Consider the following 23,802-nt stretch of genomic DNA (forward strand, 5'->3'; position numbering starts at 1 on the left):
GGATTGGAGACTTAGTCTGTTTCCTGGCTAGACTAGGTTGGCTGGGATAGTTGAAAAAAATTGGAATGCAAATGATACCACATTGATATTAGCCATGTGGTCTCTTGTGACTGGTAGAAATCTAGTTATCATAATCCAACTCCATAGATTTATAGGATTCTAAGTAGACACAACAGTCTGGTAGCCCTGCCTTGTCTCACCTTCATTCCGGCCTAGTATATAGTGTTACCACACCCAAGTAAAGGATTTATGGACAGTTTTGTTTTTTTCTTCTAAAAAATTTTTAAGGTAAGGAAAAATTGGAAATATGCACATATTCCTAATATAAAAACTCCACATTTAGTTTTTCTACAAGATCTAGTTTTTCAGTTTCTTGAAAATAAGTTTGACAGTTTGAGTGATAAGTTTGAAACTCTGGGTTCCTTTTGAAAGACGACCTTTTTTGTCCTTAATACGCTAAGCCAAGTTTATCTCTCGTATCTAAAACTGTCAAATTCAGCTCATTTTTCCATCCTGTCGATGGTCTTACAAATGAAGTGAAATATCCATTGTAGCAGAGGCAGAAATAAGAAACTGTGGATTGTGTGGATTAGGAAGGAATTGGGAAGATTGGGGCATTTTGCATTGGATAGCAAAAGGTCTGGACACAAAGATAATTTGAGAAAATAAAGTTCAGTTTCCACTTCCAGTCTGTCCAAGGTACTTTTCAAGATGATCTTTGGTTATCTGAGACAGCCTGTCAGGTAGCTGAGGCTTGCCAGGAAACCCCTGATACTCAGATCTGCCTCCTGAGTGCTGGGATTATAGGAGTGTGGAGTCGCCTCTGCACCGAGTCAAGGTGTCTAAGCTGGGGCTTGCAGACGACACAGCTTCTGGAAGTTAGTGAATTCCCTTGACAAGCACACAACATTTTGTGTGGTCTTTTGAAGGAGAAGGCTCATACTTTCTTCAAGGTTAATATCTGCTGTTCTTGAAATTTCAAATGGAGACTCGTGATTTTATCTCAGTATGGCAGTTATTTTTAAAATAAATCTATAAAGAGATAATAATTGAAAAACATGAGTAAGCAACCCAGAAAGAGACTGAAGAAGAAACTACCAAAGGGACCCATGGAAAACTGCCATGCCTGGTTACCTCAAGTATTGTTAACTTTTTTTTCTAGAGCTTTTACTATATTTATTTGGAAACCAAGTTCTGTAAAGGAGTACTTCTGTAAAAGTGTACATTCAGTAGTCATATGTCATGTTTTCCAGAGACAGGCTGTTCAGACTAGCACAGAGCCATGGTGATGGTAGCAGGGAGTGGGTCTTGGCATGAGTTTAACTTCCATTGTATTTTGCAGTTTGATATTTGGGGTCAGTTTATAGCTCAACTTCTTTTTCTTTTATGTAAAAATTTTTTTTTATTCATTTTACATACCAACCACAGATCCTCCTCATCCTTCCTCCCACTCCCCCCCAACTTCATTTTCTTAAGAAATTATGATAAAAATGAATGGCTTATATATCTAAAGGAATTTTTGTGGGTTATTTGTGATCAGCACTGAAATTTTCTACCAAATTATATTTTTTGATTACTAGAATTTAATTAAAATCACTGTTTAAATATAGTTTGTGTTCCATGGCACAGTATTTAATAATAGTAATGGTGATGAAACAGCTATGGGAAGCATGTAAATACACAAATAACAATATTTGGTTGTGTCTTTAAGCACTTGTTAAGTGTTCTGCTTACACATAAGAAAATCCTGACTCTACTCCTTAGAATTAGATAACACACAAGGAAACGAGACTTTATATTACAGTCAGGTAGTGAAACAAGTTGTTTCTGGGTACACAGGTGATAGGAAAATATAACTTAGAGACAAGAGAGTGCATGTAACTTATGAAGTAAGCTTTGGACTGTTAAAACCTTACTTCTAAAGCTAGGCATGGTGGCTCATGTAGTCCTGCAGGGGTGGGGGTGGTCAGAAGCTGCTGCCCTTGGCTGAAGAGTAAGAAAGACCCTGCCGCAGAAGAGGAGAAGCAGCAGTGACTTTGTGGTGGGCGTAAGTTAGGTTATAAGGAAGTCACTGATTTGACTACCTTCATAGAATTATTTTCAATGGATTACTCAGTGCTGTTCTCTTCAGCGTGTTCACAGACTGAAGGCTTGGCTAACTTTCTTAAAGCCTGTGGTGGTAAGTGTTAAACTTCGGGGCGCCCAGCTCAGCCCCTTTGACCCAGGAAGTAAATGTCATCCAGCAGTCACTGTCTCTGTGTTGTAAACGGATAGCAGCAAACTTGCTGGCTTCAAGGGCAGGGCATTCTGTCGGGGGTGCAGCCTGGAGGAGTGCGGGCATGAACAACACAATGTTAGCTTTAAAAAGCTTCCTTCAGCTTGGGATGCGCATTGTGACATAGCTTGCTGAATTTTGCAGCAGATTCCTGAAAGAAGTCATTTGGAGTATGGCCCCCTCTGTATTAGCAGGTATACACATAACAATTTAAAATGTCCTGGGGGTGATATTTTTCTCAGTTCTAGTCTTTTTATGTATTGGGATGAATTGGTTTAATAATTTAGAACCTTAAATAGCAGATAATATATGCTTTTTAAAAAAATGCACCTAGACCAGTCCTTTGATAAGTCACTTAGCCTTCCTGGGTGGACTTGAGTCTCGGTGTGTCGACAGTCTTCTGACCACCTTACGGGGTAACTTTGAGGAGTAGAGAACCACATGTAAAAATGGTGAACACACAAAAGCTGTTGCCAAGTACTAGTTAGTTTTTAGAATGGCCTTTGTATTGGTGCCCTCGTAATTTAACATTTATGTAATCTGAAATCTTTATCTGGTATAAAATGTGGAACTCCCTAAAGAGTTCCACAATACAGTTGTAAAAACTGTCTTTGAATTTAGTTAGAGAGTTAGTTAGAAATATGTCTAGTCCAGCCTCTGATGTCAGTAGGGTATACACAGGCAATGTTTTCTAAGATGTGAAAGACAAGGTCCTGGTCTATAATAGTTTCTTGTTAAGGTGGCATTGTGACTTAAATCTTGAATGAATTAATGCCATCATTTTGCTTGTAGTTTACAAAGAAGGTAGTCAAGGTTCTTGAGTTATTGGTTCTGGTTTAGTCTCAGTAGGCTCAAGTTTAAAGCCAGGTTATGAAGGTTATATAGGAAATAAATGGATATATTTCACAGAGCACTTTGGTTGTTGTGAGAATTTGGAGTTAGGACCAAATTCTGTAATCACGGTTTCAATTAATGTTTTATGAGTACAGGAGTCTGAAGTTTAAATATATAAACATAGTGGTTCTGAAGTATAAATAAAAACGGGTCACTGTTGTAGAGCTCCTGGAGTTGAAAGGCACTGTACAGACAGTAAACACATCTGAGCCCATTTTGTCCCCATAAGTGGCAAATGTCGCATTCTCTGGGAGCCTAACGAGTCCTGTGGATGCAGCAGTGACCACAGAAGGGTGTTCTGTGGGGCTTACACTCCAGCCTGTTGGCTTCATGAGGGTAGGAATTCTATCTGCTTCAGTTGTGGATGGTTTCTAGAGTCTGAAATGTCTGGCATGTAGTAAGTGTCAATATTTTATTAAATGATTAGCTGAAACCAGAGTGTATAAAAGTAAACTTTTAACATGATTCTTAAAGTGGCAGTACGATAAAAACACAGAAATCCAGATAGAAGGAAGACAGTTTTCTTTTCATTACTGGTAAAGGTACACTTACCTGAGACTTGTAGTGAGAAAGATCCTGTCCTGTGAAGAACCTCAAGTTAGAGAACCTTCCAGGCAGGAAGCCCAGGATGGACCCAAAAGAAGACCTGAGTGACCAGAACACTGTGAGGCCTTAGAGCACCATGAGGCCCATGGGTCCTCAGGGGTGAGGAGCTGGAAGTGCTTTGAAATGAGGGTTCATATAAAGGAGCAACATACTCCGCCATTTTTCCCCCTGAAATCATTCTGAAATACCGTGGAGGGAATGAGTCCTTTGGGGCAAGAGTGGGAGGATTTTGTTTGTTTGTTTTTTAAGGTTTTTTTGGTTGGTTGGTTGGTTGGTTGGTTGGTTGGTTGGTTGGTTGGTTCTTCGAGACCGGGTTTCTCTGTGTAGCTTTGCACCTTTCTTGGATTTTTTAAGGTGGTAGTAATGGACATGAGGAGAACTCAGTGGATTTGAGACACGTTTTGAGTTAGAACCAACAGAACTTGATGAATTTGAATGTACTGGGTGGAGAGAAAGGATGCAAGGAAGATGCCCTGAGTTTTAGTTGAGGGCTGGACAGATGATGGGGACACTTAATGAGATAGGGGAAATTAGTAAGGAGGATATAGAAAAGGTAGAGAATTTGAAAAGCCTCTTAATCCAAATTTAATTAGGCATATAAGACCGTAGCACAGTGAGCAGCTGAGTGTGAATGATTTGAAAGTCACGAGTTGACTTATAGGCTGGGTGGGAAATGGGTGAGCTTATGTATTTAGACTCTGGAACTTCAGTGGATGAAGCTGCTTGGGAGTATGTGGAACCTTTAGAAGGTGGGACCTAGCTGGAGGAAGTGAGTCATTGAGGATCCAGTCTTGAAGTAACCCTCCCTGTCTCACTTCCAGTGGACCTGTCTTCCTTGGTCAACACCCTGTAACAAGCAGCCATGGCAACATCCTCCAGCTGCCCCACTTTTGTCCCCCGTTATAGCGTGTATCCCCTTAAACTGTGAGGCAAAATGAGTCTTTCCACTCTCGAATTGGGTTTGTCTGGTGTCTTTGTAAAAGCAACAGAAATTGTAACTAATAGTACTATTTCGTTTGATAGACTTTAGCGTATGGTTGGTATTTAAAGTTATTGCCTGCAACTCAGGAAGGACTGTTGGAGGTGCCAGCCAAGACTCCAGGAAAGGTTAATGTGGTTGGCTTTGTGCTGTTGGCTTGTTCCAGTGAAGTGCCAGGAAGGAATGTTCATTGCTAGAGAATGATAGAAGGTGAAAGGGAGAATGTGGCGAGTACGGGGGTGTTTGGGAGTATCTTTGCTATGAAGGGGAAGATAGGGCAGAAACTGGAAGGGCCTGAGGTCTAGCCCTAACTCAGACAAAGGAGGTGAAGAAAGCTGAGCCTCAGACTGCTTTGAGGGTACTGAGGTCGAAGCACAGGGAAGAAACCCCAAATACAGCCTGGCAGCACCACGTGTTGAAGAGACAGTTGGAGTGGCGTACAAGGGCTGCCCAGAAAGAGCGCCAGGGATCCCGTTGAGCGTTCCTGAAGCTGATCTGAGCGGAGGAGGAACTTCCAAGTCTGTGGGAGAAGGAGGGACTGTTCTAGAAACACAGGGCCAGGAATGGTACCCTGCCTGGCCAGAAGGGACATCAATCTAGAAAAGCACTCCAGAGTTATCACCAGCTTTATTCTAGGCTAAAGATGGTTCTGGGCTTGCCAAGATTGAACATAGGCTCAAACGAATCTGAGGTTAAAGCAACTTGTGTTCCAGAACAAAGACCACAACTCTGGGAAGCTAATGCACAAATATCCTGCAGCATAGAACTGAGCACTTGGCATCCAACTAAAATCACCAAGATGAGGCCAGGCAGGGTGAGACATACCTGTAATTTTAACATACTGAAGCTGAGGCAGGAGGATTGGTTTGAGTTTGAGATCAGCCTGGACTATATAGTATGTTCAAGGCTAGCAAAGGCTACATTGCAAGACCCTTTCTCAGAAAGAAGAAGAAAATTTCCAGATATACAAAGATCAGAAAAATGTGACCCATTAGGTAATCACATAAGTGGATAAAAGCATTTAAAGTTATAAGTAACAGTAAATTACTAGAGTTAGTATGACAATGATTTCATTTAAAAAGAGGAGCCAATCCCATATTCTCTAACTCAGTGGCTCTGCTCTTCATAACCCTTTCCCTGCCTCTCCTGGATCCATTTGATGGAGGAATTGGTTACTAGTTGGAAAAGGAATATCCCTCTTTTTTAAGGAAGGAAGGCAAGCTGTATCGGGAGGGGTGGGATTAGTTAGTAGAATTGGTAATGAGGATGTGGTCACATATCCTAAAGTTCTGTTTCTCTGTGACATATGAAGTGAGGTCATCAAATGGGCTGGAGAGATGGCTCAGAGGTTAAGAGCACTGACTGTTCTTCCAGAGGTCCTGAGCTCAATTCCCAGCAACCACATGGTGGCTCACAACCATCTGTAATGAAGTGAGGTCATCACCAGTGAGGAGGGAACCTGGACAGTTGAAGGCATGGCAAAACTTAATGGGAAAATGTAATAGGGTTGATGGATTTGCTGAAAGCCAGTATTTGTGATCATTTTAAAGTGATCATGTGAACAGCTCAATGAAAGTCAAGCATTCCACTTGAATTTTGGCACAAAGTGTAAACAGTGGGGTTTATCTAAGGTTGCAGTTTGCCCAGCAAGTTCAGAAGAGGATGATAGGAATGATGAAATCAGAAGTATTGTGAAGCAAATTATGATGCTGAAGCATGGGAATCTAAACTATGTAAACAGAGGAAGACGACATAGGGGAGCTAATGTAGCAGAAAATTGATATAGGGCTTACTGGAATGGAAGGTTTCGTTGAATTGATTACGAAAATGGGAGTGTATGGATAGGTGAAAGGAACTGAGTCAGGACAGTAAAGAGCAGGATGCTTGAGTTTAGACTTTAGAGGTACAGTTATGGTGAAAGCAAGCTCTCTGGGGTAGAACCTCAGGAGCGGTGGTAGAAGTGTCTGTGAGTCTTGTTATTAGGTAATTCTAGGTGTGGAGACTCTTAATGATAACAGGGTATGTATTGGGACTGTGGTGGGAGCTCTGGCTGACCAAAGCATATGGTGACTATCAGAAGACAGTATGAAAGGACAACCGAAAAGCATGGTGTGGGCAAGCTGTGGAAATCAAGGAAGGCGGTACCCACCTTAGGTGTGTGTGTGTGTTAAGGAAAAGGACAACCGCATGAGTGCTGCTTGGGGGCACTGCAGAACCACTTAGAGCCAGAAGATGAGGGAACTGGAACTAGAAGAATTGGAGAAGTAAGGAAGCATGGAAGGATTGGGTCACATTAGCTGCTGTGGAGATCAGAATGCTGGGAAGAGCCAGCCGGCCGTCCTGTTGTTTCTTGTACTCTGCAATAATAACCGATGCAGCCCCTACTAGAAGCTGAGCTGTAAGGGACCATGCTGCAGTCGGGTGGTGTGAGTCTGAGGAAGCGCTGCTCCCTGGGTAAAAAGGTCTCAGCCCCCAGAACTTGAAGAGATGCTCATCACTGCTCATGGACCGTCACATCCTTTGGAGGGAGGGATGACTGGGTCTTGCTGTGTAGTCCTCTCTGGCTTCAAATGTGCAGCAATCCTCTTGCCACTGCCTCCCGAGTGTTGTGATTACAGATGTGCATCACCATGCCTCATAAATACTTGCCCAAGGATTTTTACATAGCACAGCTCTTTTAATGCTCAGGAAGTAGACCTTTATGAGTTGTTACAGATTATCTGAGACCTCTCCTTTCTCTACATTGGTTCTTGACAGAGGCTTAACTATTTTCATACCTGAAGGAAATTCATACTTTTGGGGAATTTTAGAAGCCACTTTCAACTGTCACAATTATTGGGATATCGTTGAGTTATCAGAAGGTGGCCTGTATACATTCACAATACAAAAATAGTCCCACAGAACATTCTAATAGATAAAATTTGTATGTGAATTATCTGTGTCTGGCCCTAATTCCATGTTTCTCTGTGAAGTCTTCCTTTCTTTTTTTCCTTCATGTAGTTTTGAGACCTAACTGCATCTTCCAGGAGTGCAGCTGGTATGTAAAGTGCTATGTAGTGTACAGTTATCGGACTCTCTCAGAACCTCGACCACCTCATTGTAATGCTTCAGGGTCAGGACTCAAGTCACTGGAACTTCCTTTGGTTTTAGTCCCTGAAGGACAAAACTGTTCAGTGGGTTTTAAAATGTCAACAACTCTCTACCCATGAGGATATGAAGGTTGTGGAGTGCTTTACTAGTCAGTGGATTTGACTTTTATACAGGTCTAGTTTTTTATTTATATTTAGTGTGACATAATGTATTCAGAAGCATTGCCTACTGGACACGAAAGTCAATTCAGATAAATTGTTTTCTTACCTATGTGCTCAATTTCCCGTGGGATGTCTCAAGGGCATAAGTGCATTATAGAAAAGTTCTTAGCTGTCTAAAGGGTTTAAGGAGAGAGAAGTGTTCCGTGCCTTTAACAAGCGGTGGTGCACACCTCTAATCCCAGCACTCGGGAGGCAGAGGCAGGCGGATCTCTGTGAGTTCGAGGCCAGCCTGGTCTCCAAAGCGAGTTCCAGGAAAGGCGCAAAGCTACACAGAGAAACCCTGTCTTGAAAAACGGAAAAAAAAAAAAAAAAAAAAAAGTTCTGTGTACTTTCATGGTTTTTTGTTTTTGTTTTGAGACAGGGTCTCCCCAAGTAGCATTGACTGGGTAGTAGTAGAATTCACTATGTAGACCCAGTTAACATCTAACTCATGGAGCTCGACCTGCCTCTGCCTCAGGCATGTGCTACCATGACCAGCTATTTAGTAACTTGAAGCTCTTGAAGCTGCTCTGTACCAAGGTTAAAGCACCTTCTTGGGAAGGTTTATCACTGCTCTTGGTCTCCTAGATGAAGATGCAGAAACCCCTTGCTGTGACACATGGGCCTGGCGTGATCTAAGGTCTCTGCTTGTGCTCTTTGACTTGGCTCCTTTGCACTTCCTGCCCTTCCCCTCCCCCTTTTTTGTTTGTTTCATTTTGCTTTGCTTTAGAGCAGAACTAGTTGTATTTAGGGAAAGTGAGACAGAACTCGCAAGAGTGGACGGGGCTCCAAGGGAAGAAACCCCTTCAAGTCTGTCCTAGTAGTTCCTTGCTCCGTGACAAATTATTCCCAAGTTTAGTAGCTTGAACCAATACTACTTCTTTGTGGTCAAATTCTTCTTTGAGCCACTGGCTCCCAAATGACGACAGGGAGACTTCTTATTGTGAAAGCTTGGCTTTAGCTTAGACTTGTCCCACTAGCTCTTATAACTTAAATTAACCTGTTTATTTTAATCTGTGTTCTGTCTGGCTCGTTACTTCTCTCCATACTGCTCATGCTGCTTCCTCTGCATCTGGCTGGCCTCCTCGCTTTCTTCTTCCCAGAGTTCCCTCTCTGTCCGGAAGTCCCGCCTATATCTCCTGTCTAGCTATTGGCCAGTCGGCTTTTTATTACACCAATCACAGCAACACATTTTCACAGTGCAGAGGTACCCCACAACGCTTCCTGGGGATCTAGAAGTGGCTTATCTTCATGATACTGTCCTGAAGCCTTAGAGTAGTTGTCCTTCCAACATAGCACCTCACTTCCCCCGAATAAAAGTGTTAGGGGAGGGCCGTAGTCTTTTATGATCTGATTTCAGAATTTATACACCGTTAATATGCTGTTGGTCACATAGGTCTACCTAGGCAAAATGTAAGAGGGTTTTACACATGGCCAGGACCGAGAGACACCACCATTGGCTTCACATCCCTTCCATCTGCAGCTTATTCTTACTTACCTGGGCCCAAAGCCCCTAAGGCTCATCTCATTACAGTATCAGCTCTGAGGCTGGCATCTTACCCAAGTCAAATTCAGTACAATTGAGAGTTGCTGGGTATAGTTCCTGGTGTTCAGCTTCACAAGCATTATGCTTGACCTAGAAATCCAAAAATAAAGAAGGTTATTATTACCTACCCCACTCCAATGTAATACATGTAATACTGAGTCACATTTTCAACCCAGTCCATTGTTTGCTTTCTGCCAACATTTGGGCTTCTAATGGGGTCTGTTTTCTACCATCTCTCGTCTCTTTCAGCTCAAGAGACCAGTGTTTCTACATATATAATTCTTTTAAAAACTTTTTGAGTCTTCTTCAAAGTGTATTGAATTCTATTAGTTGAAACTATTTGTATAATTGAATTATTCATTTGGTTTTGCTTGAGAAAGTGTTTTGTAGCTTAGGTTGACCTTGAACTGGGATGTAGTCAAGAATGACCTTGGATTCCTAATCCTTCTGCTTCCATCAGCCAAGTGCTGGTGTAACAGGTGTGAGCTACCTATACCTAACACCTGGCATCTGTGACTAAGCCTTTGAGATCACCCCTTTACTAGTCCTGCTGAGAGACGACACTCTTCTATTTCTGAAAGGCTCTATGAGCTAATCTGTAAAACAAGTGCTCTAGCGCCTGTTCTGATCCTTCTGAGGCAAGGCCTGAACCTGCGGTCTCTGTATTCCACTGCAGTCCCCTGTATGGGGCCTAAGGAAGGAAGACCCCAGCTGAGCCAGCTGAGGCCAGCTTGGGCTATAGTGAGACCCTGTCACAAGAAAGGTGTTGCTCTCGGCACACCATTTGGACCGTGATTTCTGGCAGTGCCTAGGATTTGGTTTGGCTGAGCATCCGTTTCCAAATGTTTGCATTATTTGTGAAGATATACTTTAATTTTTTCAAAACCATCAGCCTGGCTCTTGGTCTAAGATCCCTTATTTTAATTGTTCTTATTTATTGCTATGTATAACAGAAAAATAATAGCATTTCTAACTTTGGTTCAGAAAGTCTCCCTAGTTCCAACACCCAATTCACTAATTAAACTTTGCACTTTTCACACAACTAAAGGCAAAAGTGTAAACTTCCTGCCCCTCGCTTAAGGCTGTGTGCTTTCCAGTGTCCAGTGCCCTGCCCCAGCTTTTCTGTCCTCACCTGTACCGTCTTGGGACACATGGCCACACTTGAATCAGTGGCCTCTTCACTAATGAGCTCTCACTGGTCCATGGACCAGTTCCAAAGCTATTCGGGTCTTTTAGGCTTTTCGTTAGGGAAGCAAGGAATCAGTATCAACAAGTGTGTTGCCTGTTACTGTGCAACTGCCCTGAAGTTAGCAGCTGGCAACATCACCATATATAATCTCATGGTTTCGGAGGGTCGGGAGCCCTGGACTGGCAGCTCTGACTCAGGTTCCGAAGAGTCCTCCAGGACTGCTAGCACTGCTTGCCTGCAGACTGTTTCCAGGCTCACATTCTAAGCCCATGGCTTCTGCTCCTCATCACCCAGGCCTCTCCATTGGCTGTCTGCATGACTTGGCACACTGTCACTTCCCCAAGAGACACTAAGAGCACACCCAAAGGCTGATCTCTGGCTACCTAGTCCTATAAATGTGTCTCAGGTTAGTCTTGAAGGCTGGCCACCACAGCCACTGCCCAGACATCTCAGTAAACCCTTTCATCAGCTTAAATGAAAACTGTCTTACAGTTTCCAAGTGTCAGCTCCTGAACCCTAGAGAACAACTTAACGTTATGTAATTGCTCACCATTCTAAGCCCTTTGATGGCAGAAAGCAGCGTCTTTAAAAACTGAACATTGAGGTCACAAATGTTTCTTGAACATTTCTTAAATAGTAACTTAGGCATTCAATAACGTCATATTTTAAATGATACTCAGCATTTGTATTTTGGGAGTGAGACTAGTGAAGTAGAATTTTAAGATTGGGTTATATGAAGGACATGAGAAATGTAATGAATCAAAACTGTAAGCCGGCGAGAATGTCATGAGCTTTTCTGAAGTACCATCTGTGAAGTTCTATGCTGAGTGTGCCAGCTTGCACATCAAGAGCTACATTCAAAGTGTGATGCTAATGCCGTGGTGTCTGCAAACATGTCTCTTCTTCTCATGGGGTTTAAAATCCATAGGGCACATTAGACAGTGTGAAGCGTCTGGATTAAATTCCCGGTTTTTAAAGATGAGAAGTAGAGTTTTCATCTGCAGCAGTTAAGTTGCCACTCAGTGTGAGGAAGCTCAGCCAACTTGAGTAGTTCCTGAAGAGTCGTCTTGTTTACCAGTGGAAGCAAAAATAAGCAGAATAAATCACGTATTCCCAAAATTGATTTTTTTACTTGAGTTAAAACTTGTTTTTTATATTAATTTCCATTTCTCTGATCTGAAAATAAAAGGTTGATGGCAGATGCTTTCTTACTACCTGAAGTGAAGTTCCCATCTACTATCAGCAGTGGAGCACCATACCTGAGAGTTCTGTATAATGTTTTTTCTTTTGTGGATTTTTCCCTGTAATATATTTGTACTAACATAAAGCAGTAGCGTTTGTTTTTTTTTTCCTTCTGTGTACCTGGAAATATTAAAGAATCTACTCCATAAACACATGTTCTTTGATGCATTTGTCCTGTAGCTCTTTCGGGTTTTTGTTTGTAAACAGGGTCTGGCTATGTAGCCCAGGCTGGCCATGAACTCTTTGGTCTTCCTAGCCTCAGCCTCCTAAGTGCTGGAATTATAGACACATGACACCACACCCAGTTTTATAAAAGAATTGCTATGCCTAATTAGGGGTATCTTGGCGTGAATTCTGTCTCTTTCTTACCCAGCTAAATAAACAGCCTGGTGGTAGACTGCCCTTACATCCACTTCATGCCCAGATTTGCTGAATCCCAGTGGAGAGAGGTTAGACTGGCAAGAAGTTGAGAATTTAGTTGGACAGTTCAGGCAGGCTTACAAACGTTGAAAATAACCCTGAATAAAATGCTAGTGTCTGGTAATTTCCTAAATATTTCTGTTATAGCAAGTGAAAGTGTTTGCCATGAATGCCTGATGACCTGAATTCAGTCACAGAAGCCATGTAAAACTGAAAGGAGAGAGCCTGACTTCACAGTGTTGTTTTATGGTGTCCACATGCACACCTATGCATACACAACATACAAAGAATACTAATACTGTTTGTAAAGAATTTTTAATGTTGTTATTCCCATCGTTATGCTACTTGCTGGGAGCCATCCCCGGTGGTGGATGGGTCCTGTAGAGGATGTAAGGAGTCAGAGATCCCCGGCAGCTACTTCCCTAGTTTAGGGGACAGTGTTCCACACAGATTTAAGTAGTTCCTAACTGAGCCTTCGAAATTCCAGTTGCTGCCTCCTCAGTATTCATAAATCAGTTGTTCTTTGAAGACAGAAAAACCTGTTGCTGATGGTTTTGAAGTGGTGTGTGATGCTATGCTGGCTAGTTTTATATCAACTCACCACAAGCTAGAGTTATCTGAGAGGGAGCCTCAATTGAGAAAAGACCTCCATAAGATCTGGCTGTAAGGTATTTTCCAAATGGGGAGGAAGGCCCAGACTGTTGTGATCTTGGGTTCTGTAAGAAAGCAGGCTGAGCAAGCCATGAGGAGCAAGCTAGTAAGCAGCATTCCTCCATGGCCTCTGCATCAGCTCCTGCCTCCAGATTTACTCTGTTTGAGTTCCTGTTCTGAGTTCCTTTAATGATAGACTAGGATGTGGGAATGTAAGCCAAATAAACCTTTTCCTCCCTGACTTGCTTTTAGTCATCACGTTCCATCACAGCAGTGGAAACCCTAGCTAGGACAGATGCTCTGGGCTTTGTATCATTTGGCCTGTTGTTTTTGACTTCTGAAGCCTTCAGATTCCATTCAGCAGCAAGACCAGCTCTTTAGTCCCATTATTAAAGCATTCCCTTTGCATTCCCCTCCTGAGTTTACTAACTTCACATGTCCTTCAAGTCCCAGCTAGGTCACTTTCTTAGTTATCCATTAGAGCCTTTCAGACTGTCATAGCAATTGCTGCTGAAACTCATTTTATGTAAGTCGCTTGATACAGTCTTTCACTATAGGACTCCGAGCTCCAAGTACCATTATCATTGGACTTTAGCGCCTCCATTATTTGCGACTAGGTTGGTTAACTTACTCATACGTTTCTATCCAGTCTATCCCAAGGGTGTGCTTGCTCCTCTTGAACGTTTAGAGTTAGTTATATCAAGACACTGGTTTTCCCATGTGATTGCTGTGCTGAGACAAGTTTCTCAACCACTAGGCTTCGTTGCCACACTCTTGTCACCGACAATAGAGATCCATGAGTGTGACTCTGACTTGACTGTCCCTTTCAGTTATCAGATAGGATAGGAACGGCTAGACTGTAAGCAGTAAGCCTTTCCCCATCCTAGTGGCTTTGCAGCGAAGACTCACACAATGCCTTTCGGTTGACTCGGCTTCCATTCTTCATAACCTCCCTCCGGATGCAGACGGGCAGAGTGGTCTCAATCCCAAATGTGACTGTAGTGGAAGAGAAAGCTTAGGAAGATGAGTCTTAAGTCATCTCTTAAATGTTCTGGTCACAGAGGAGGAGGAGAAGAGAGTGGGATTTAAGCAGACCTGATATTTAGCCAAGAGAGATTAATGATCAGAAGTTAGGGTAACAGTCGACAGTACTTACTCCTGGGTGATGTTGGTTCCTCAGTGCAAGGGGAGGATCTGAAAACGTCAGGTCCTTGGTGCTAACACTTGGGATCCTCACATTGTGTGTATTGCTCAAGGCAAAAACAAAAAACAAAACAAAACAACAACAAAAAAAAAATGTTCTGGTCAGAATTTGTCTAGCAAAAATAATGTAACAAACCTAACCATAGAGGAACCAGTAATTACAGTCTTAGCATATGACTGAAAGAAATGTAAATATTTGGGGAATTAATACTGATATAAATCTTCCCTTAGGGTAAAATGAACTCCTCTCCGCAGTGCAGCCTACCTGAAAGTCCCAGTTAACTACAAATGTGAAGTCTTTTTATTTCCAGGTGGCACAGTAATTCTGTCTGTAGGTCTGGATGTGTTGCCTCTTGCCCTGGATATGAATGACAACTGTAGCCTTCCTCCTCCTCCTCCTCCACACCCGAGACTTGGCTGGATAACAGAGACAGGATGACAGTGATAAACACTCCATGTCGATGAAGGAAGCTTGGGAGGAGAGCTGCAGAAATCCACAGGATATTCGTGTTCTTGGGCACATCTGCCATTGTGAGGCGGCTCCTGCTCCATAGCTCTTTGTGGCTTCTGTGTTGATAGCTGAGAGAGTCCCCCTTTTCTTTTGCCGTTCTCGGCTTTGAGGTGTGCTCTGGCTTTGAGATTTGGATCAGTTCACAGCCTCCTCTCTACCTATGGCAAGGCAGAGACAGAAGCGGGCCTCTAATTGGGCCGAGTGCTTCGTTGAGGCTCTGGATGTCCGTCATCTGCTTGTTGGCAGCTAAGCTCTGTGCTGTGCTGGCTTCCGCTGTGTTTCCATTCTGCTCGGTGTGGGCCAGTGTTCTCATCCAGATGCCTGTCTTCCAAAGACGGCCTCCCTGCTGGCTTTGTCTGTCTGCCTGCCTGCCTGTTGTCTCTCCTCACCGTGTGTGTGTGTGTGTGTGTGTGTGTGTGTGTCTGTCTGTCTGTCTGTCTGTCTGTCTGTCTGTCTGTCAGTGTGCCCTTTTGTGTAATGCTAAATAGAACAACCAGTGAACTGTTTTTTCTTTCACTTTTTTAAAACTTCCCTAGGGCTGCAGGTTTAGTTAAAGTACGTTATCAGTCTTTTCAAGTTGTTGTGCTTTTCACCACGCATGCTATGGATTGTCATTGTTCTCACTTCCTGACTTTTTAATCTGTGGCATCTGTTTTAGTTTTTCTTTAATGTTTCAGGTTTTGTTTATACTCCCTCCCCCTATTTATATGTTAAGATAGGCATAGGTCAAGCTATGGTATGTTTGTGGTAACTACCTCAAAAATCTCAGGATATAATAATGTCAGAAGTTTGTTTCTTAGGCTGGCGGTGGTGGCACACGCCTTTCTTTAATCCCAGCACTTCAAAGACAGCCAAGGCTACACAGAGAAACCCTGTCTCTAACCTCCCCCCCCACACACACACACAAAGGGAGCAGGGATGATTTCTTGCTCTTGTCGCATTTTATATCTCCATAGGTCAGCTGGGGATCCAAGCTACTACAGTAATCATTGTTTCAAACATGGTGATGCTGGAAAGCACTTTGAAACTTTGAAAGTCTTTGAATCTTAGCCTAGCAGTTAAATGCTGTGGTCCAGATGGAGGTAACTTTGAGAATTTCCTGCCAGAAAGTTGAGTCCTCCCAGAAGCATCTGAGGAAAGGCATTTTGAGTGTCTCTGTTTTATTGGCTGGGGAAGATGAAATGCCCAACAGTGCCTTGTATTTGGAGCAGTCTGCTAACTGTCCTGTTTTCAGAGAACCTTTTGTTGTGTTTGTTTTGAGACAGGGTCTCTATGTAGCCTTGGCTGGCCTGAAAGTCCTGTGTGGACTAGGCTGACCTCCAACTCACAGAGATTAATGGTGTGTACCACCATGCCCAGTTCAGCGAACCTTTGTGAGCAGATTAGATGTGTGTCTTAAGATGGTTGTCTTTTCTAATGCTTTAGTTATTAATCTAGCCTCCCCTCTGTTTAAAAAAAAAAAAAGTGTTTGCTTTCTGGCCATGGTTTGATTGGGGTTTAAAAATACCATTTACTTACTCGAAGCTATTTTGTGATTGAAATTTATAGACTGAACAAAACTCCCTAATTGAACAGATGTTTTAACACCACTCCTGTGCCAGCCTTTATTATTGCAATGTTAACGTGCGATTTTAGGCTTTAAAAAAAATAAAAAGATTGATTGGCACTGTCTGTTAAAATTTATGTTTTTGGAATGAGATCATGGCTACTTTGGGTTTTTGTTTTTCATAGAATTAGCCTATTATTCTCACCAAATTTAATGGAATCTCTAAATTCCAAATTTAGTGTGGTTTACTTAATATCTTTGTAAGGAGTCTCTCTTAAGTGCTACCTGAGCTGCAGTTAGTCTTTATGTGAGCCAGAGGCTTTTACAAGAAGACATGTCGTCCGTCGAGGTGCCGCACATCAGCTAAAGACACAGTGAGCTGATGGTGGGGGCCGGCCTGGAGCCGCTGCGGGGGGGGGGTGGGGAGGGTGGGTGTGTGACGGTTGCGGCTCCTTCCCCTTCTTCCCCACAGTCAGTGATTAATGCATTTCTCTGTTTTCGTGGAAGGAGGTGACTAGATTTATTTCAGAGCTGGACACAGAGTCGTCACACTCTGTGTGTGAATTTGAAATGAAGTGCAGTTGTGGTTTTGACTGGAAGCCATGAGAACAGAATCCTGTGTGGCTCCCACTTGTTTCCTTTTGTGTTCCAAAGTGTGTAGAGGCCTCACTGTCCTAGAAAAGCTGAAGTGGCCGACTGGAGTCTGTGTGCTTTACAGTACTAAAGTTTTCAGAGAAAGCCCTTGCCAGTGGGACTGGATGATCTTCAGAGGTTTAACTATCGACAGTGACAGTTGGCCAATAAAAATTAGGTGGGAACTGTGAACTAGAGTAGATCTTTCCTCAAAAAAAAAAATAAAAATAAAAAAAAATAAAAAAAGGAAAAAAGAAAAAAGTAGTTGCTGAGTTTTGTTTTAGTGTTGGGAGGGTTTTGTATATTTTTATTACTGTAGTACTGAGGAGTGAATCTAAGGCCTTGTGAGCTTCATATATACAGTAAGGATTTCTGTTAGTCTGAGTTCAAGTCCATTGTATCATAATGACCATTAGAATAATAAGCAGCAGTAAGGCTTCGTTGATAGAACTTCTTGGAATTCTCAATATAGCCCTGTAAGTTAGGTATTATTTTTCAGCCCCTTACCAGTAAGAAAACAGATGTTAAATTGATTTTGAAGTGCTAGGTACTGTACTAAGAGGTTCTATTTCATTTTTGCCCTTATAATAGCAAATACCTGATTATATTTTTAAAAGGTAATTGAGGGGCTAGGGCGATTTCTCAGTGGATAAGAGTGTGTACTGTGAACCCTGAGGATCTGAGTTCAAGTCCCGGCGCCCACTTAAAGACAAGCATGACTGCACATCTCTGTAACTCCCCACCCCATGCTGTAGGGTTGAGGTGGACAGCGGATGCTGGGGGCTCACTGACTGGCTGGCCTGGTCATTGGCCTAGCCGATTGGCACGCCAAGTTCAGCAAGACACTCTATCTGAGCCCTATTCTGGCCCTCGTGTACACCACAAACACAGGAGAAACTGAGGTTTAAAGAATGCCATACCAAATCGGTAAATGGCAAACTGGAATTTCAGCCCACGTTTCTGATGTTGCTCTTTGCATGCTTTTCTGCTTGACTGTTGAAAAATTCTACTAGAGTCAAACTATTTTCATATGCCATTACAAACAAAAGCAACTTGTGTCACATTAAGCTTATCAGTAATTTGAAATTATCAGATATTTCTTTTCTTCTGCATTTAATTAGCAAATGAAGAAGAAAGGATTTTTGAGACCGTCAGGCTTTTCTAACTGGATGGGAAGACACTGCTGTTCACACAGGTGAGAGGTACTCTGAGAGGTCATGTATGCTTTGCTGAAGCCAAGGGACCGGGTGCCGCTAAAGGCAGAGAATTCCGTACAATTATTTTTAGTCTCAGTTTGAAAAAAGTAGTAACTGTCACTTTTTCCCACTGTCCCGGTTTCCTTAATTGCCCAGGTCTCAGCATTTGTGCACACTCTGAAGGTTTGAGTTTTCAGATGGCTTACACAAAATGTGTAATAAGGTAAATGGAACACTAGCTGAATACTGTGTGTGACATCAGCCAGCTGGAAAACAACATTTCTTTATAGGTCGAATTTCATCAAATAGACACTTTGTTTTGACCACATTTGTTCATCACACAAGTCTTCCCTCTGAATGGTGAATAATTTGTTTCTTTTAAATAAACAGTAAAATGTTTTTATACTAATATACTTAATTCTCAAACCAAATGAATTTCCTCATAATTTCCTTTTAATTAAAAGCGGATTCTCTTCCTATAAGGAAGTTTCTTTTCCTGAGTATATCCTATAAATAATAAATCACAGGCTTGCAAGACGGCTCAGTGGAGAAAGGGCTTGATCTGCAAGCGTGAGGACCTGAGTTCAGATCCCCGACGACCATGTCAGAGTGAGGCGTGAGGGCACACACATGTGTGCTCCAGCACTGCTTATATAGCCAGCCAGTCGAGCTCAGTCTGTGAGCTCTGGTTTCAGTGAGAGGACCCCCGCCCCCACTCAGGGAAAAGTGGACATACATAGCGGAAGCCACTCGGTGTGGACCTCTAGCATCCCCCACCCCCACCCCCAACACACAGAAGAAACTACGTTATTCCTACATACTAGTGTGGTGTCAAAGTTTCATGTGTTGGAAGGACTAGTAGATATTAATATTCTGGTTTTAGACTCAGCAAGATAAAATAATGCTTATTGAAGTTGTAATTTCCCTTCACCATGTTCAGTGCGTCCAAAATTGAGTGATAAAGAGTAATGAGTTACCAGGAAGCATAGGTATATATTGTTGACTTTCCAGTCAAATAAAGGAAGTTAGGAAATCTGCTGCTTTCCTAAATTGACTATAGCTTCTCGTGATCCTTGTAGCCATTGTTTAGATCCTTAGCTGCTTAAAGTATTTGTGGCTCGCTGGCAGTGGTGGCACATGCCATTAATCCCAGCACTGGGAAGGCAGAGCCAGGCGGATCTCTGTGAGTTCGAGGCCAGCCTGGTCTACAAAGCAAGATCCAGGACAGGCACCAAAACTACACAGAGAAACCCTGTCTCGAAAACAAACAAACAAAAGGTATCTGTGGCTCCTCTTAATATTAGCAACCAACCTGAACTCAGCCAGAGCTGGGAAAGGAAAGACTCGGAGGAATTAGGCACCTTTGAAAGACTAGGGTTGTGAAGCCAGACCAGAACCCAAATCCATCTCCTCCCACTGTGGGCAAGTGGCATGATCTTACTGAGCCTCGCTTTCCTGTAAAATAGGTGTACATAGTAAGAGGCCTAAAAGTAAAGACGAAGTGTGCTTTGTATGGAGGATTCTAGTAGCTGCCACTGGGAGTCTCCCTATTCCAGACCACTGCATGTCAGAATCTAGACAGATGTATGTCAAAGGTCTACAACTGGTCTGTAAAGAATTGGACAGTAGATGCTTAGCTTTGCAGCCTTCCAGTCTTCCAGAACCCCTCAGCTCTGCTGTGAGGCAAAAGCATGCTTGGGCAGTCTTCAATGACCAAGCAAGGCTGAGGCTGTACTCCAGCAACATCTACAAGCACCGTTAGGCTGGACTTGCTCCTCCCCCCCCCCCCCCCCAGCTGGAGTTTGCTAACCTCAAATCTTCTTCCGTAAAATGTGGTTCAGCATTAGAGCATCTGTAGTAAATAGAGCTCCTTTTAAAAATGAAAAATAAAAATGTAAACTTCATGGGAAATGGCTCATTTTAAATTCATCAGTGGAAGGAACTACAGGAGTTTCCCAAAATAGGTGATTCTGTTGTAGAAGAGAAGATTTTAGCATATCACAGCTTAACATTATAACTTGATTTTGAAGCTTATTATACAGTGTGAATTGGGACTCATCAGACTTTTCAGTACATCACACTAACATAAATAAGGAAGCTATATAAGTGTTTACAGGACAGGCATCGTCTGTTTGGGCAGAGCATGGCACCTGTGAGGACTCTGCATCCTTTTTCCCTGACTGTTTGCTGAGATTGTTGATGCAAAGACAGTGTGCCGACTTCCAAACCGCCCCTCCAGGAGCACCTTTTTAAAATCACCTTTTCTAGGTGAGTCAGTACAAGAGTATTCAGTGACTACTCCTGTCAACCCTGAACTTTTTTCCTCTCAAAACTGTATCATACCATCATTCTGCTACCGTGTTATCTACCCTGTAAGCTATGTGGCTGTCCAGCAAAGAGGAGGAGACACAAATATCCATTCCTGCTACGAGTCTACTTGTTTCTTTTTGCTCTTTAAAAAGCGATTATTTGGAGATCATTTCAGTTATAGGAAAGGTGTGAGAAAAGAGTAGGACAGAGGCTGAGCAGATAGTTTGGTCCATAAAGTGACTGTGGGAACCCAAGTTCAATTCCCAGAACCCACATAAAAAAGGAAAAAGCACTAGTGGTGACTTGTGCTTGTAATCCCAGCACTGAGGAGGTGAGACAGAGGCCTGGGGCTTACTGATAGCAAATCCCCAACATCCATCAAAAGCCAGGTGTGGCACCCCACATTCTAACAGCACTGAGGGTATAGAGGCAGGAGGATCTCCCAGAGCTTGCTAGCTAGCCAGTCTAGCCAGGCTTGGGAGGTCCATGTTCAGTGAGAAGCCTTGTCTCAAAAGTGGTAAGTTTTGAATCCCCGGTTATTGGATATCCACCACCGCCAATGTAATAAGCCAATCAAACCAAATTGACAAATCCAGGTTTAATGAACAGAGCAAAGCAACTTCTGGGTGACCCTCGGGAGGGCAGGAGAGGAGTCGAATGGTAAATATGGCTACCAGGTCTTAAGTAGCCTATAGACATGGTCTTGAGCAGCCCCGGGGAGGGGCTGCTGCTTGGTGGGCTTTTTGAGGCGGCAGGGTCTGGAATGGAAGGAGTGAGACCTGAAAGTTCTGTAAGATACTGACTCTGGGTGGAAAGTGGTGGGGTATTAGGTTGGAAGAACTAGTTAGATACACATCACAAGCAGCTCACAGCAGGAAGACAGTAGAGAGCCTCAGATTAAGAGTTAAGCCTCCGACCAACCCTGCAACTACCCAGGCCCAGAACCAGAGTTATGTGTTGGCCCACTCCAACATCTACCTCATCTGTGATCCTCTGGAGCACATGAAGGGACTGGTCCTGTGGACCCAAAGCTGCAGGGTCTCCACGACACAGGGCAACAGCAGGATAACCAAGAGGAGTCCCAGTGAGGGCCCAGCATTGATGGTGTTGCAGAAACCAGAGGCCTCGAACCAGACCCGTGACTTCGCAATGAACACTTGCAAGGAAAGATGTCTGGACAAAGGGGTTTATTTGGTGACTCACTGTGCTACACCACAGCTTCCATGACAAGATTGATTTTTCCTTTCCATTTTTTCAAAACCCTTAAATTTTATTTCAGTGGGGAGGTTGCAAGGGCAGAGGAAGAATACAAAGGGACAGGGAAATGAATGGGGTGGAGATGCATGATGTGAAAGACACAAAGAATAAATAAAAAGAAAGTTTAAAAAACAAATGAGTTCAGCCTCTTCAGAAAGACCACTGGCAATAGCTCCAGAAGAGAAGGTGGGACAGTGTTCTGCTCGCTGATGAGCTGTAACTTTGAGGTGGAAAATACTGAATGACTTCCAGAAAAAGAAAAAAAAAAACAAAACAGAAATCTCTAAGAGTTGGACCTGATTTGGAGATGGGGAAGGAAAGGAAGGCACTGGGGGAAAACTTGGCTTCAGGCCTGGGTGAGGGAGGCAGGACAGCTGAATAAGATCAGAAGAGACCAGTGGGGGAGGGGAATGGACACGGATAGAGGTTGATCCCAAGCTCTTGTGAAATCTGAGTGGAAATTAACTTGCAGACCCACGGCCAGCATGGGAATAGTGGGGCTCTGACAGTGGCGAGCGGTGTGGACAGGAAGTGGACGGTGATGTCTTAACTGTGGCTGTGTGTGTCCGTGTGTCCTTTGGATGTGTGTGTCCATTGGACGTGTGTGTCCATTGGATGTGTGTGTCCATTGGATGTGTGTGTCCATTGGATGTGTGTGTCCATTGGACGTGTGCACCGTGAGTCAACGTGCTGCCTCCGCTGGCCTCACAAAGAATAAATAGCCTTTGTGTTTCCTTTGACTGCTGCGTTAGCAGAAACCAGAGGCAGCGGAGAGGAGCCGCTGACGTGAGGAGTAGAGGTCGCTGCGGAGTGTCTAACCAGGAAGGGAAAGAAAGGGGCGTTGGGACTTGTTCTGATTGGACTGTGACTTTCCTAAAAGTAAGGAACTGTAGTTTTACTCTCGCCCTCTCCCTGCTATGTTGAGCATCACATCGAGCCTTGCAGGAGCTTGAAAAGGGCAGCGCAAACAGCCCGTTGGGGCTACAAGGAAGGACTTAAAGGCTAGGATCAAAATTAAACTTACTCCGCCTTTGAACATGTTAGTAACTTAGGCCCTGGTTGTTTTGTGAGGAAGTCATGTGCTAGTTAGGTCAGAAGACAAGGTGTGTGGGGAAGACTACACAAGCTAGCTCTGTGAGAAACAGTGGGTTCTCTGCCCCGCTCTCCAAGGAGGCTCAGGCAGGTGGGCATGGTTGTCCAGGACTGAGAGGCTCTTCCTGCTGCAGGAGAGCAGGTGGACTTCTGACCTGATGACTGAGTCTTCTCAGTAGCTCCAAGTCTCAGAAACAAAGGTCATTTGTACTTTGGGGATTTGCTGACCAGTATCACACAGTATTGATGAGAGGTGATGGCTGCTGGAGGGCGCATGCTGAGCTGCCCGTTACTGTCGAACTCTGGTGGAGTGAGAACATCTTCTCCATTGAGTTAGGAGCTGTGGACTCTGGTGGAGTGAGAACGTCTTCTCCATTGAGTTAGGAGCTGTGGACTCTGGTGGAGTGAGAACGTCTTCTCCATTGAGTTAGGAGCTGTGGACTCTGGTGGAGTGAGAACGTCTTCTCCATTGAGTTAGGAGCTGTGGACTCTGGTGGAGTGAGAACGTCTTCTCCATTGAGTTAGGAGCTGTGGACTCTGGTGGAGTGAGAACGTCTTCTCCATTGAGTTAGGAGCTGTGGACTCTGGTGGAGTGAGAACGTCTTCTCCATTGAGTTAGGAGCTGTAGACTCTGGCAATGGCTGTGAACATCCTTCCTTGCCACGTCCCCTTAGGCCACCCAAACATGCCCAGTGCTGAACTTTAGCAGTGAATTAGCAGCTAACTCATACCTTGAAATAGCAAAACTTCGTTTATAACTTTAAATTCTGGAACTTCAGGATTATACTTTTAAGTTCGAATATAGTGGAAAATAACCTTTTCTGTTTATTTCTTTTGGAAAACTATTAAACTGCTTTATTGTGCCACATTGTCCTTCAACCATTTTTAACTATTCCCTGGAACATTTGAAATATCAAATTATATATTTAGTTTTTGTTTGCCTTTTATGAAATTTTATCTTA

General features: G+C 43.3%; 1 protein-coding gene across 8 annotated transcripts in view; it reads left to right on the forward strand.

The window, feature by feature from the left end:
• Positions 1-23,802, forward strand: part of Epc1 (enhancer of polycomb 1) — a 94,355-nt gene that overhangs the window by 38,679 nt on the left and 31,874 nt on the right. The window contains exon 1 of one of the 8 annotated variants that reach the window (XM_076572416.1): positions 2,416-2,469. The exons of 5 other annotated variants lie outside the window; for them this stretch is intronic. The gene's annotated coding sequence lies outside the window, so the exon portion shown is untranslated. Of the gene's footprint in view, positions 1-2,415; positions 2,470-6,085; positions 6,186-18,111; positions 18,181-23,802 lie in introns of those variants that run through there. 2 more of the 8 variants (XM_076572417.1, XM_076572418.1) reach the window with 2 other exon arrangements.

This window comes from Peromyscus maniculatus, chromosome 5, assembly GCF_049852395.1.
Source record: "Peromyscus maniculatus bairdii isolate BWxNUB_F1_BW_parent chromosome 5, HU_Pman_BW_mat_3.1, whole genome shotgun sequence".
Classification (NCBI taxonomy): domain Eukaryota; kingdom Metazoa; phylum Chordata; class Mammalia; order Rodentia; family Cricetidae; genus Peromyscus; species Peromyscus maniculatus.